The following is a 14,039-nucleotide window of genomic DNA, read 5'->3' as shown; positions in this document are numbered from 1 at the left end:
GGGGAGAGGGGGGGTTGGATTCACTATCAAGAACTACAAATATGGCGGCTGGGCAAACTTCATACGTATCAGCCGACTACAGAAACTTCTCTGAGTTCTATCTGTCCGGCTGAAAACGGTGGTACCTTATGGCATAAGGCTACCACTTAACCGCAATTTGTGTTCTCAATACACTCTGTTTCTGCGCTGTGTGTACATTTATATGTACACAGATAGCCCTATGAGATCCTTGGATGATAAGGGGAACTACAAATAGACGTTATCGTTGTTAAAAATAGCGACAGAGAGAGAGAGATGTGTCGTGGGAGAGGCTGGGGGTTGGATTTACGAGGAGGGTTTAGGCGGGAGGAAGAGACGAGGAGGAGAGAGAGAGAGAGATGGAAGGCCAGTGAGGGGACGGGGTGTTAGACTGGGCCTGGAGGGGGGGTGGTGGGGACTTTTACCAGTGTAAAGTGTTAGGCGGGACTCGTAGATTAATAATTCATCGTCTTTAATAACAAAATACCAACAGACTTGAATGTAAAATGTAATCATGCAGTCTTGGATGGTATTAGCAGATCATCAGATAGGTGGTATTTACTCTGAACGTCCGCAATGGAGCTACTGCTTAGGAACACAGACCGTGCCAGCCTCAGGAAAGTTCAGAAGAATGGGTAAGTGAAAGATAATAATGATTGGAACTCTCGTTAATGTTCTTTTGTGGCTCGATCTTCACAGAGACCGATAATGGAGGACCTTACCTCGCACCCATAACCATGAACAATCGTTAACGACGAGTACTCAAAACGACGCCAGTGGGGCATTAAAAACAAAGCTATTCTGTGGGGAAGGGGGGGGGGGGGTCTTTATGGGGGGGGGGGGGTGGGAGGGGGGGACAAAAGGGTGGGGAGGAAAGGTCTGATGACCGGACCTGCGGAGACAGGGACAAAGGGTGGGGAAGGAATTTACGGGGTGAGGGAGGGCCTACCTTTAGACAGGCAGGCAGACAGAGAGAGAAAGAGCGAGGAATTGGGAGTTACAAGATTGTACAACGTTAATTACTTTTCAATATTCCATATTGAAACTGTGGAACAACCTTCTTGTGTTGCACAAAAGTAATATGTCTGCACAAACAAAGTGGATTTACAGATATTATCACATGTATACATAAATATTGTTCTCCCATAGATGTTGAATGCTATTAGTTACAAAATTATAGTCAAAATATTATGTGTACAGAAACTATTGCTTTACCGATGGTTTTCAACTTATTGCTATGGATTTATTGATTCGTAGAGGATGAGGGCACTTAATGAGCGTGCGGAAACTGTAGTTATGAAATAGATATTGATATTTAAATCAAAATCAAACTAAATACCTCAAATATTGGAATGAAATATACAATATAATACTTCCAGCTATTGACTAGTGAAATGTGACAATTATACTTGCACCATTGGCTGAATAAGTAGCTGCCAAAATATTATTATCATTTGAAACAGATGGATCTTTAAGGGAATATATTTATGGAGAGAGAACATATTTCTAGAGACAGACAGGCACAGCGCGGCACGGCGACGCGGCGGCGTCAGCGCACGAGTTTAGTTTTTACCAGAACTTTTGATTCTGTGACATTCAAGGAATGAATTGCAACAGACAACTAAAGCTGGAGGTTTTTATTTCAAGTACAAATTATCTCAAGACCTATCTGAACCAATATTTAACTTTTTTAGGAAAAATAAAATAAATAGTAACAATATACTACTAGGTACAGCAAGGCAACTAACTAAAATAATGAATGCAATGCACATATTGTCAGGGAGGGCAGCCGACTGAGGTCTAAGGACTTGGAAGGCTCCTAGGATGTCCAGCTCCTGGAACCTCCTTTGTTAGTTCTGTCTCCAGGCCAGTAATGTAGGGTTGGATGACCTACAATGAACAGATCAGCACATTTTCTCTACCAGGAACAGAAGGATCGAAATTACTTTCCCTACTCTTATTTTTTTAAAGTTAAAATCTACACTAATCCGTTTCCACCTCACCTGTTGTTTCAGCAACATTTTGTCTGCTGTCCTCCTGGCCTATATTAATCAGCGTCTCTCCTGAACAGCCCGGCCCCTGAGAAGCACTGGGTTGTTCAGCAATGTTTGATGCCTAGGAACATTCGAAATAAATGTATTATATATTTAATAAACATTTACTAGCCACAGCCATTTGACTGTTCAACTTGATTTCAGACTAAGCTAACTACCTCCTCAAGCTGCTCCGCGTCGTCTGGACGAGGCCTTTTTTGGTGCAGAAAAAACTTTTCAATACTCATCTGCATTAAAGCAACAAACATTCAGAGTCAGAATAAAATAATATTAAGAATAGAATGTAATAAATGTTTTCTATTCTTTTTGATATGGGCACCGTATAGGCCTATCTAAACTATAACCGCATTTCATCTTAATCGCAGTGTTCGCTGCGTTACCAACGACGTTGTCTATGATGACGGGTGCGGGATGTTCAATATCAATAACGTTGAGTTCATAAAGCTAATATTACCTTTTCTGAGTTAACAAAAAATTTGGACCACAGTATATCATACTAACCTTTGGTAAACTGCAAATGTCGCAGACCGTCTTCTCTGTGCCAAATATATTTTTCAATTGATCTCAAGCATTGCGCGTGGACAGGAGGAGCGGGCGAATCAGCCGTCAGTGAGTGTGCATGTAACTCCGCGTTTACATGCGGACACATCTGATCCGCATAGATGTGGAAGAACAGCTAAATCGGAATAGAAAAGTATCATATATATACGCCTCAATCGGTTCGGAATAGAATTCTATGCGGAATAGAAGAGGTGGTGTAGTCCGCTATAAACACTTATTCCGATTAGTTTGGGGTTTAACTTAGAGCAGCTGCAGTAGTTCGCAATTGGTCCACTCCGTCTGTACTTTAATGCACACCGAACTTTACCGCTGTCAAGGAAATTGGATTTATTGCCTGATTCACGTCTTTGTTATTATCACTCCGTAGTAGTTACAGTAGTACGGTAACTTATCAACCCCAGCGTGTCCGGTTGCTAAGCGACGGGTGACATCGGTGGGTTCATGTGTTAGCGTATCGTCGCTCTCGCTCCGTGTGTGTGTGTGTGTGTGTACGAGAATGATGGGGAGAACGAGTGCTATGCGGAGATTAATGGACGGAACGATTTTTTGATTTCCAAATCGCGTTATAAAAAAATAAATAATAATAATAATATTAATTAATAAAAAAAAAGAAAAGACAGAATCAATTTGTGGCGCTCGATGTTGATTCTGTGGCGCCGCATCACACAATGGTCTATGTCTGGGAAACACTGGACAGACAGACAGACAGACAGACAGACAGACAGACAGACAGACATAACACAACACACCGGGGGTCCCTTTGTGCAGGCTACCATTGCCTTATCAAAACAGCCAGGAGCACCCAGGTCAAAAAATGACACTTGTTGCCTTCAATAAGTGTGTGCTTGGAGAGAGATAGAGAGAACATATCTCTAGAGAGAGAGAGATAGAGAGAACATATCTCTAGAGAGAGAGAGAGAGAGAGAGAGAGAGAGAGAACATATCTCTAGAGAGAGAGAGAGAGCGAGATCTGCTTTTACCCAGGTCAGAGATCATGCAGTCTTAACAAAAGATTTACTAGTGCAGTCCCTACCTATTTGCAGAAGGAAGAGAGTGAGAGTGAGAGTGAGAGAGGGTGAGAGGGCGAGAGAGAGAGAGAGAGAGAGAGAGAGAGAGAGAGAGAGATCTGCTATTGCCCAGGTTAGAGATCATGCAGTCTTAACAAAAGACTTACCATTGCAGTCCCTACCTATTTGCAGAAGAGAGAGAGAGAGAGAGAGAGAGAGAGAGAGAGAGAGAGAGAGAGAGAGAGAGAGAGCCAAAGTGAGAGGGAGAGAGAGAGCGAGAGTCAAAGTGAGAGCGAGAGAGTCAAAGTGAGAGCGAGAGCGAGGGGGAGGGAGAGGGAGAGAGAGAGTCAAAGTGAGAGAGAGAGCGAGAGAGAGAGGGAGCGAGAGAGAGAGAGAGAGAGAGAGAGGGAGAGGGAGCTGCTTTTGTCCCAGGTCAGAGACCATGCCGTGTTTAACAACAGACAATATGGCCCCTACCGACTTGCAGAATAGGGAGGGAGGGGGAGAGGGAGAGAGGGAGGGAGGGGAGGGGGGAGAGAGAGGTGGAGGGAGAGAGAGGGAGAGAGGGATGGAGAGAGAGAAGGGGGAAGAGGGATGGATAGAGAGAGGGGGGAGGGATGGAGAGACAGATGGGGGGAGAGGGATGGATAGAGAGAGGGGGGGAGAGGGATGGATAGAGAGAGGGGGGAGAGAGAGAGAGAGAGAGGGGGAGAGGGATGGATAGAGAGAGGGGGGAGAGGGGGGTAGGGATGGAGAGGGAGAGAATGTAACACTGTAGTTGGGCTCCCCGCTGCTCTTGGTCTCTGCAAGACCCAAGATGGCGGACGTCTGGACAAAGGAAACCCACGTCACCAAGACGCGTTGTCTCTTTAAATCCTACCCCACGTGTTACACCCAACGTCCGCGGTAGATTCAAACTGGTTTGGTTCGACCCAGATAGCACTGGTCAAATGCACTGCATTGGATCTCTGTAAGAAGTATGAGATTTCTGCAAGTTTGTCTCCACGGCGGGTTAGCGATGCATACAAAACAGTTGGTTTAAAACTGCGTAAGTTTGCCTCACGGCTGCGTTTTACACTATACGAAATTGCACATTTGATTTTCACATGAACCGGGCCGGTAGGAATCAATCCCATTCTAACTCCAGGTCAAACAAAGGCCTAGCCTCCGGTTTAATATGCAACTAAGCTAGATTAACGTTAAAAACCTGACCTATCCTTCACCCCACCGTAAGAGTTTGGAACGTTTGTGGCCGGCAATAAATAATATCTTGGCCTGTACTGGCTTTACATCCGTACAGTCACCATACCACAGGTAATGTCTCCCACGTGGTACAAACATTGATCTAGACGGGATTGGATACAGTCTATCGACAAACCCATAAAAACACACTCCTAGCCCTTTGTTCCTTTAATATAATTATTTTATTTAATCTGTTAGCGTATATGAGGCCGTCCAAGTAACCGGCTGTTTATGAATTACAATCCGAGACCCCGCAGCCAGACGGAGGCAGTACAAGCTATTTGCCTAAATTAGGGTGACCATATTTTCATTTGGGAAAACCAGGACACCTTGTCGGGGGGGGGGGGGGGGGGGGGGGGGGGGGTTGAAGGTGGGGCGGGGCGGGGTGGCTGGGGGGTGGGCGGTCATGTGGAGGATGCTGCTGCTTTAATAGTATTTTATTATTATTCAATTATACCGTTATATTATATTATATAGATAGAACTAGATATTTACAGTTGGTTTATTAAAAATGCTTTTCAGTAAAAGTCAACAATAACTCCAATAACAAATGATAATTTTATTCAAAATGCTTGAGTCAACAATTCCTGTAATGAATGAACAGCACAATGAAAGAAATAATGTTGCATCTTAACATGCTTCACTTAACAAGTTAACAATAACTCTGAACTCGAAATAACACTCACTTAGCCTCAGTAATGAACAAAATAAAGTCTGTTTTGTAGGGCTATTGGGGGGGGGGGGAATTAACCAATGAGCTGATTAACAATCATTGAAAATAATTAAAATAAATAACAAATGAGCTCATTTACAATCAGGTAGCCTATTGGAGAAAATAAATTAACAAATGAGCATAATACAAAAAAAAACCTCTTGTATACTCGAAAAAATTACTTAAAATATACAAAAAAAATAAATAAATATCAACACACCATCTTAACTTCCCTGCTTAATCCTCGTCTCCCTCTTCATCTGTTTTGTCCTCCTCTTCGTCTGGTTTTTCTTCCTCGTCCTTCTTTGCCCATTTGTATTTAGCTGTAGAGCTGATCTTCTTCAGCAGTGTCTTGTGGCCCAACATGTACGTGTGAAAGTCCTTGCATGACATATCTTTGAGATTGTATTGCACAAATAGGATCCCTTTCAAAGATGGAACTGAGAGCTGGTTCCTCTCCTTTGTCCACTGGCTCTGCATCAGTGAAAACACTCTCTCCACATTTGCATTATGTGGAGAAAGTGCGAAGACAAACTGTGCCATCCTCAGCAGCTCCGAGTAGCATCCGATGCTTTTGGCCTTCTCGAAGTACTTGACCCACCTCTGGTGCACCTGCAGGCCCATGAATGCTTCATCCTCACTGCAGCTTTCCACAAATTTCTTTAAATTGGACACTTGGTCAAAGCATTTCACATCGTCAATTGCCACCCCTTTCTCCTCAAGGTACTTGATGCAGGCCTCCACATCATCCCACTTAGGTGCCTCGCTCATGTCCATCCACATGAAAGGTGTGAATTCTTCCATGGGCGCCATCCATTTCTCCAGGTACTCCAAGCATGAGCTATACATGCCTAGCACATCCGCCATGAACTTGTCACATCCCTCTCCAAGTCCTTCTCTGCGGTGTGCGGCAAGCAGTCCCTTGACTTTCAGGGACATGAAATTATTGGTCTTCCGTTCAATAACAACGTTGTGGATGCTGCTCAATATTTTCTTGATTTCCATGATGGAGTTGTCCTCCCTTTCCATCTCCTGAATGTGGCAGTGGAAGATGGACATGAGGGAGTGCATGTGCCACAAATACACCTCACTAAAAGGGTTTTCAAAAAAAACCTTGATCATCACAGGTGGCTTTTCTTGGGATAAAAAGAATGCTTTTAGAGCAGGGAACATCTGCAGCATCCTCTCTATTCCTGGGAATAGAGAGAGCCACCTGGTCTTGCTGTGTGACAGCATCCTCCTGTATTCCACATCCACAAAATCGCAGTACTCTTTGAGGGACTCTGTGCGCACAGTGTATATGTGGAAGTACTGGTAGATTTTGAAAATGATATTTTCAATGTCCACATTAAGCCTATCTGCCCCGTGATGGACACAGTTGTTAAGGATATGTGCTGGGCATCCCACGCCAATCAATGTTTTGTTTTGTAGCAGCCTCTTCAAATGTGCAAACACATTATTTCCCCCTTCGTCACGCCGAGTTCCACCAAAATTGGTGTTGCAATTGTCGCCGGTAAATGCGACGCATTTGGAGGCCAAATTGTTTTTCGTCAATGTTTGCATTAAGTAATTGGCGATGGTTGTTGCAGTCTCGTTGGGTGTATCTTGCACTTCAATTAGTTTACTCTGAACACCACCCGCCTTCCAATCAAAATACTGAATAATGATGGGGAAGATTTTCACCGCACCATGATTGCTCCCATCAGTACTTACACCACAATAAGGGATGTCTTTTAGTGCTTCGTGCGCCACTTCTACAGAATGCGGTGCCAGTACACTATCAACAATAGCCTCGGTCTTAGTTCGGGCACAACTAAACTTTTTAGCAGTGTCTGAATCGGGGAGGGTCTTTTTGAGCAATGCACTAGTGCAGTCCATGGATCTGTAACTGTTGTGGTGTTTCACTGTGTGAAATGACCATGCAGCCTCCGCTGCATTCACTGCATCCTCGTTCCCTGGTCTGAGAAAGTACTGTGTGATCGAGCTAGCACTACCCTCGCCTCGGACAGCTGTTTTGTGCTTCTCGGTGTCCAGGTGGATTTTCAGATCTCTTGCACCTCCATTGGACACCGAGACATATGTGCCTGCTTTGCACACTGTGCACAAGGCTTCCCATTTGTCTCGACCCGGTCTGAAAGCTGGGAAACTCTTTAGTAATTCGTCGGTAAACGAACACTTGCGCTTCGGCATGTTGCTTGCGTATGACTGACAGTCACGTTGTCTACGTTCTGATTAATAGGGCTGACAGCATAGGGGCGGGGATTAGGCTACGTCGCACGCAGCGCCGTGGGCAGTGCCCTAGTGCATGTAAATGTAATGGTCCAAAGAAGGTAATTTTAAAAACCAGGACATTTCCTCACTTTCTAAAAATAACCCGGGACACCCGGGACAGGACGTGAAATACGGACATGTCCCGGGAAATACGGACGTATGGTCACCCTACCTAAATGATACTATTCTAACTATTACAGATTTTGGTCATTGACAACAGGTTCTGTTTACCTTTCAATGGCGCCTGCATCCAGCTTGAACTGCGTTCCAACGGCTGCGTGGTTCGAGTCTCGGTAGAACTTTTCCAAGAACGTCAGGATCACCAAATGCTGAATAGTTCTTCAAGGAAAGGGTTCAAATCCGGGATTGCTTTTAACTCAGTTTATTGTTAAAGCCTGCATGTTTCGGCATGGTAACTGACTATGGAACGAAAGTCTAGGAATCGTGTTGAACACGTGTGAGAGATAATAACTCTAGCTACTTCGAGCCACGGGCAGAGGCCCGTGACCCTCCGCGGGTGTCGCTGATAATCTCTGACGCTCTCCACCTCGAGTGCACAGGTAGAGACCGTCAAGTGGGCGTGGCCGGGGTGCCGTAATGGCTTTGGCTTCTTCATATATCTAAAGGTGCTGCTATCTGTGGCTGGAGCAGCCTCCAATAAGGTCTTGCTCCCCTTGTGGCTATGTATAGTATTTACGGCTTATATGTTTGGTCCTGCTTCATTGGGTCTATGTGTGGGTAGCTTAGATTCTTAAAATACGTAACAGATTGTATTAGATACACAACGTTTCGACCGTATAGCTGCTAGGTCTTCGTCAAGTCTGACGAAGACCTATACGGTTGAAACGTTGTGTCAACCATATCAGTACAACTTGGCGGCTACCATGGAATGAAGTTAGCGCTAGCTGCACGTGCTACTTTGATCGTTAATGCTAGCATTGTCCAAAATGGGCATATAGATCATGTAGTTACATATAATAGGATTTCATTGTGTAGATACAATTATTTACGGCTGTTGGAGAAGTGGGTAACCTCCGTGATGGCACAACTCCAGGTTTCAAAACCAACTATAATGCAAACCCACTGCTGTACTCCCCGAAGTTGACAAAGTCATCGTCTCTGTATTGCGCCGAGCACAGCACTAATCTGGCTCCATAGTTTTTCGGAATTCCTCCAAAAATAAATTGCAACCATGTCTCCCTTAATTCCTCTGTCTTTGGCAGGAGATGCAATGTGGACGTTTTGCCTTGGCATAACACACAGGTGCGATGTCGTTCTGCCATTGCATTAAAAATTCTGTAACTAGCCTGTTACTACGCAGCAACTACGTACACGTATTCGCACTAGCTCAATCACGACTCCTTCAGAATTTCATTGGGCGGTTACGAACCAACCAAGTGGGCAGGGCCATGAATAATAATTTGACAACGCTACGTAGCAGTGTCCCCTTATCCAGATTGCCTTTTTCCTTTCATTGGCTATTGCATACAGCAGACAAACTGCATACGTTTCAAACTTACCACAGGTCACAAACTTATTCTGACCTATGTTAATTAACAAACAATAGGAAAAATGTGTTTTTAATGGCATGGGGCCTTTAATGCATTTGTTAGCTCCCCCACCCCATACCACCAGCCGCTCCTGCCTATATATGTATGAATATGTTTGTGTATATATTAGTGCTGTCAAGCGATTCAAATATTTAATCACGATAAATCGCATTAATGTCATAGTTAACTCGCAATTAATCACGGTTCACGCACATTTTTTTCTATTCTAGATATCCCATGATTTTGTGCTGCTAGTCTTTTAGTAAGATCAGAGAGTGTTGAGAAGGACAGTAAGAAGAGAGACCCGCAGTGAATTCAACCCAGTCCACTTAACATCGGGTAGGTGCATGACAGTGGGTAGGCCTCCCGTAAACCTTCAATAACCCAGGCTTTTATTTGTTTCAATCACTGAACTATCGAAACTCTTCCTCAGCTAAGATGGGAAATACTATAACATTTAAACCAGTATGAATATTCCAACATGGTCTCACAGGAATCCTTGAAATGACTACGGTCGGACGCTTAACTAGAAATCCGTGGCCACATCACGGAAACACGCCGATATCCATGTGTGAGCCACGGAATAACCAACCCGGTATCACGCAATTGCGTGCTCCTGCGCACGAACGTTAATCTATTGAAGCGTGTTCCCGAGCACGATAGTCCGACTTTTTGCGTGTTACACAAAATGAAATGTAAACCAATGCATTCTGAATGGGAGTGTTCTAAGACAATTAACGTGCTCCACAAAACGGTACGAGAGAGAGAGAAAGAGAGAGCGGGAGGGACAGAGAGAGAGAGAGAGAGCGAGAGAGAGGCTTCAGAAAGGGTGTGCGCAGATAGTACAGTGCACCCTAGTTATGTTTATGCCAAAACCTATATATATAATTAGGCTGTGGAAATTGCAATAAGTTAAGAACACAACTTCGCACGTTGAGCACACAGCCGTGTGACTCGTTTATTTTGTAAAAAAGAAAACCGGAAAACAAAGCGTGCTGAAGGTAAACAAATCCAGCATGGTCTGTGACGTCATGAGACGCACGTAATCCTTGGGGACCGCGATCCCTGAACCACCAAGAACGTAAATGACATGCAGTAAACAACAACACAATTGAAAGAACAACACATAACGAAATACTGTAGGTGAATTATGTTACGGTCACTACAAGGCTATAATTATATTATTTAGCGTGTAATGAGACAATCTATAGCCAAATTGTCGAAGATGCCCGAGAATCTTCGGGGATATCAGCATGGGAAATCGGCGAATCAGACCCATGAAGGGGGGGGGGGGGGGGACACGTTAGTTGAAGGGGGGGGGGGGGGGGGGGGGGGAGACACGTTTGTTGAGGGGGGGGGGAGACACGTTTGTAGGGGGGGGGGCACGCTCGACAACGAGAGTTGGTTTTTATTGAACGCTCGACAACGAGAGTTGGTTTTTATTGAACGAGACTTCAACACGGAACAGCTGCACGAAACGATGGTCACGTCACTCTCGGTGACGGTGTCGACAATAATGAACACACGAACAATGTTAATAGAACAACACACAACCACATAACATCCCGAACCCATTAACCCCACTTAATCCTAACAACAAAACAAGTTAACAAAAGCCCCATTTGTCAACTGAGAACCCCAATTCCCAGAATCCCCGCGGCTCCGGAACACGGCGCAGCTTATATTAATCTTTATTATCCGAATGGGAAATGCAATATTTTAGGACAGATACACCATTAAACGCGTTTCTAATGACATTTCTAGCGAGAAATGTACATTTTCCTTACATAATCTTCAGTCAGTGAATGTGTATGATCTTTATTAATCTTTATTATCTGAATGGGAAATGCAATATTTTAGGACAGATACACCATTAAACGCGTTTCTAATGACTTTTCTAGCGAGAAATTTACATTTTCCTTACATAATCTTCAGTCAGTGAATGTGTATGATCTTTATTAATCTTTATTATCTGAATGGGAAATGCAATATTTTAGGACTGATTCACCGTTAAACGTGTTTCTAATAACATTTCTAGCGAGAAATATACTTTTTACTTGCATAATCTTCAGTCAGTGATTGTGTCTGATCTTTAGTTTTATAGTTATTAGGATTTGATCGGCTCGCTCGCATGTTTCAACGACGTCAGGTTGCTTTCGCTAAACTAGCAGCTCACGTGCTTCCTGCGTTTGTGTTATTAAACTGTTACTTTATGTAACTTTTAATGATATCATCTTGTTAGAAACACGTATATCTGAGAGCCAACCCAGTCGCCAAAAGCATACGTTGACAGTGTACTTTTCGTGAACACTGGATTACGTCGCATTTCAACATAAAATAGCGTGTTATACACACACACACACGCACGCACACGCACAGACACACACACACAAGCACACACACGCATGCACAGACACACAGACACAGACACACACACACACGCACACACGCACACGGTGCATTTCGCTGCTAAAACAACAACAAAAAAATATTCCCTCAAATATTATTACTTTCAAAACGTTGGCCGAAATGGCCAATAATATCATTTTTTATTTGGGATGCTTCTAGGACATTTTGGGTGGATTTTGAACGGTATGTGGGGGGCACGTTTTTTGCAGGACCTGGCAACCCTGCGCTGTTGCCCGAGATCTGGATCCACCCCGGCGTGGTGCCGTGTCCTTTTGACCTTTTGACCCCAGACTTCTGGGGGAATAGCTGAATCAATTCATTAGTCAATCAGAAGCATGTAAATATCGTCCCGGTGGCGTAAGAGGACGAACAAGGTGTCCTTCAACATCTACGCTTCCAGGAGATTGCAACGGTTCCACACATGAGCATATTCGAACATGTTTAATGGTAGTAATTAGCTGTCGAAATTGGAGGCCTTAATCAATACTGAGCAGCTATTGATTTGCTTCCCGATAAAGATTTGTCACAAATGACATGTTATTTAGCATCTACACGTTGAGCTGAGTCCAATGACACCAAGAACGACACTCTAGCTAATGGTAACATGTGTTTTACATGGTACACCTAGGTCTAGGACATGATCTCGGTGTAGCAAGAGGCCGAGCTTGATCTCATTGGACTCAGCTTAACGTGTAGATGCTAATTAACATGTAATTTGTCAAAAATCTCCATCGGGTAGCAAATCTATAGCTGGTCATTATTGATAAAGGCCTCCAAAATCGACAACTAATTACTACCCCGAAACATATTCAAATATGATCATGTGTGGCACTGTTGCAATCGTCTCGAAACGTAGATGTCAAAGGACACCTTGTTTGCTCTGTTGCACCACCGGGAAGATATTTTCATACTTCTAATGGATTGATTCATATTTTAAGGTTCTCGGTGTGAGACTTTAAGTGGCTGCAGCAGAAGTGTTGAGACGAAAGATGATATCAAGAGATTTATAGAATATTCCCATTCACATTATGATTCTTCGTCGTAACATCCGACCAAACATCCTTTACATTCACAGAGCGAAGATTATGAAAGTCCAGGCTCAGCAAGTGCTCCATCTCGTTGCACCTGCACCCAGCGGCTCGCTTGCAAGATTTTGGCCTGAAGTTCTTCCCAGACCAACACCCTAGCCATCCAACATGCATATCTGAGAATCAGGCCTCTTTAATAATGACAAAAAGTTATGAGAGAAACACACATTAACTTTTTGTTATCTCATAAGCGGCGTGGTGCCGGCTCCTTTTGACCTTTTGAGCCCCGACCTCAAAAACGTGGCCACAGGCCAGCTGTGTCTACACACCTTTAGCCACAAATGTACACCTCCATCCCACAAAAAATGGGGACTAGAAACTAACCTCTGTCTTATGTACATTTACTGTACTGTTGGAGGTCACGCCCCTTTGCCGACCTTTTCGAGATAGCTAGGGATGCTAAAATGTTTACACACATTTCCCGGGGCCCCGTGTACGACATATCCGAGATTTGGAGTTCTAGCCCTTAGAGAAAAAAAGTTTTCCCAAATGGAGTGTCATTTGGACAAAGCCCCTCAGAAGTGTAGCCTGCAAGACCTAATGGTTCAGAATGTGGTGGAAAAACTGTTTTTGCGGTAGGACCTTCCTATCTCAAAAACTTTTTTTTTTTTTGTGGGATGGAGGTGTACATTTGTGGCTAAAGGTGTGTAGACACAGCTGGCCTGTGGCCACGTTTTTGAAGTCGGGGCTCAAAAGGTCAAAAGGAGCCGGCACCACGCCGCTTATGAGATAACAAAAAGTTAATGTGTGTTTCTCTCATAACTTTTTGTCATTATTAAAGAGAGGCCTGATTCTCAGATATGCATGTTGGATGGCTAGGGTGTTGGTCTGGGAAGAACTTCAGGCCAAAATCTTGCAAGCGAGCCGCTGGGTGCAGGTGCAACGAGATGGAGCACTTGCTGAGCCTGGACTTTCATAATCTTCGCTCTGTGAATGTAAAGGATGTTTGGTCGGATGTTACGACGAAGAATCATAATGTGAATGGGAATATTCTATAAATCTCTTGATATCATCTTTCGTCTCAACACTTCTGCTGCAGCCACTTAAAGTCTCACTCCGAGAACCTTAAAATATGAATCAATCCATTAGAAGTATGAAAATATCTTCCCGGTGGTGCAACAGAGCAA

This window comes from Gadus macrocephalus, chromosome 11 (assembly GCF_031168955.1).
Source record: "Gadus macrocephalus chromosome 11, ASM3116895v1".
Classification (NCBI taxonomy): domain Eukaryota; kingdom Metazoa; phylum Chordata; class Actinopteri; order Gadiformes; family Gadidae; genus Gadus; species Gadus macrocephalus.
Note: the sequence above shows the minus strand (reverse complement) of the source record.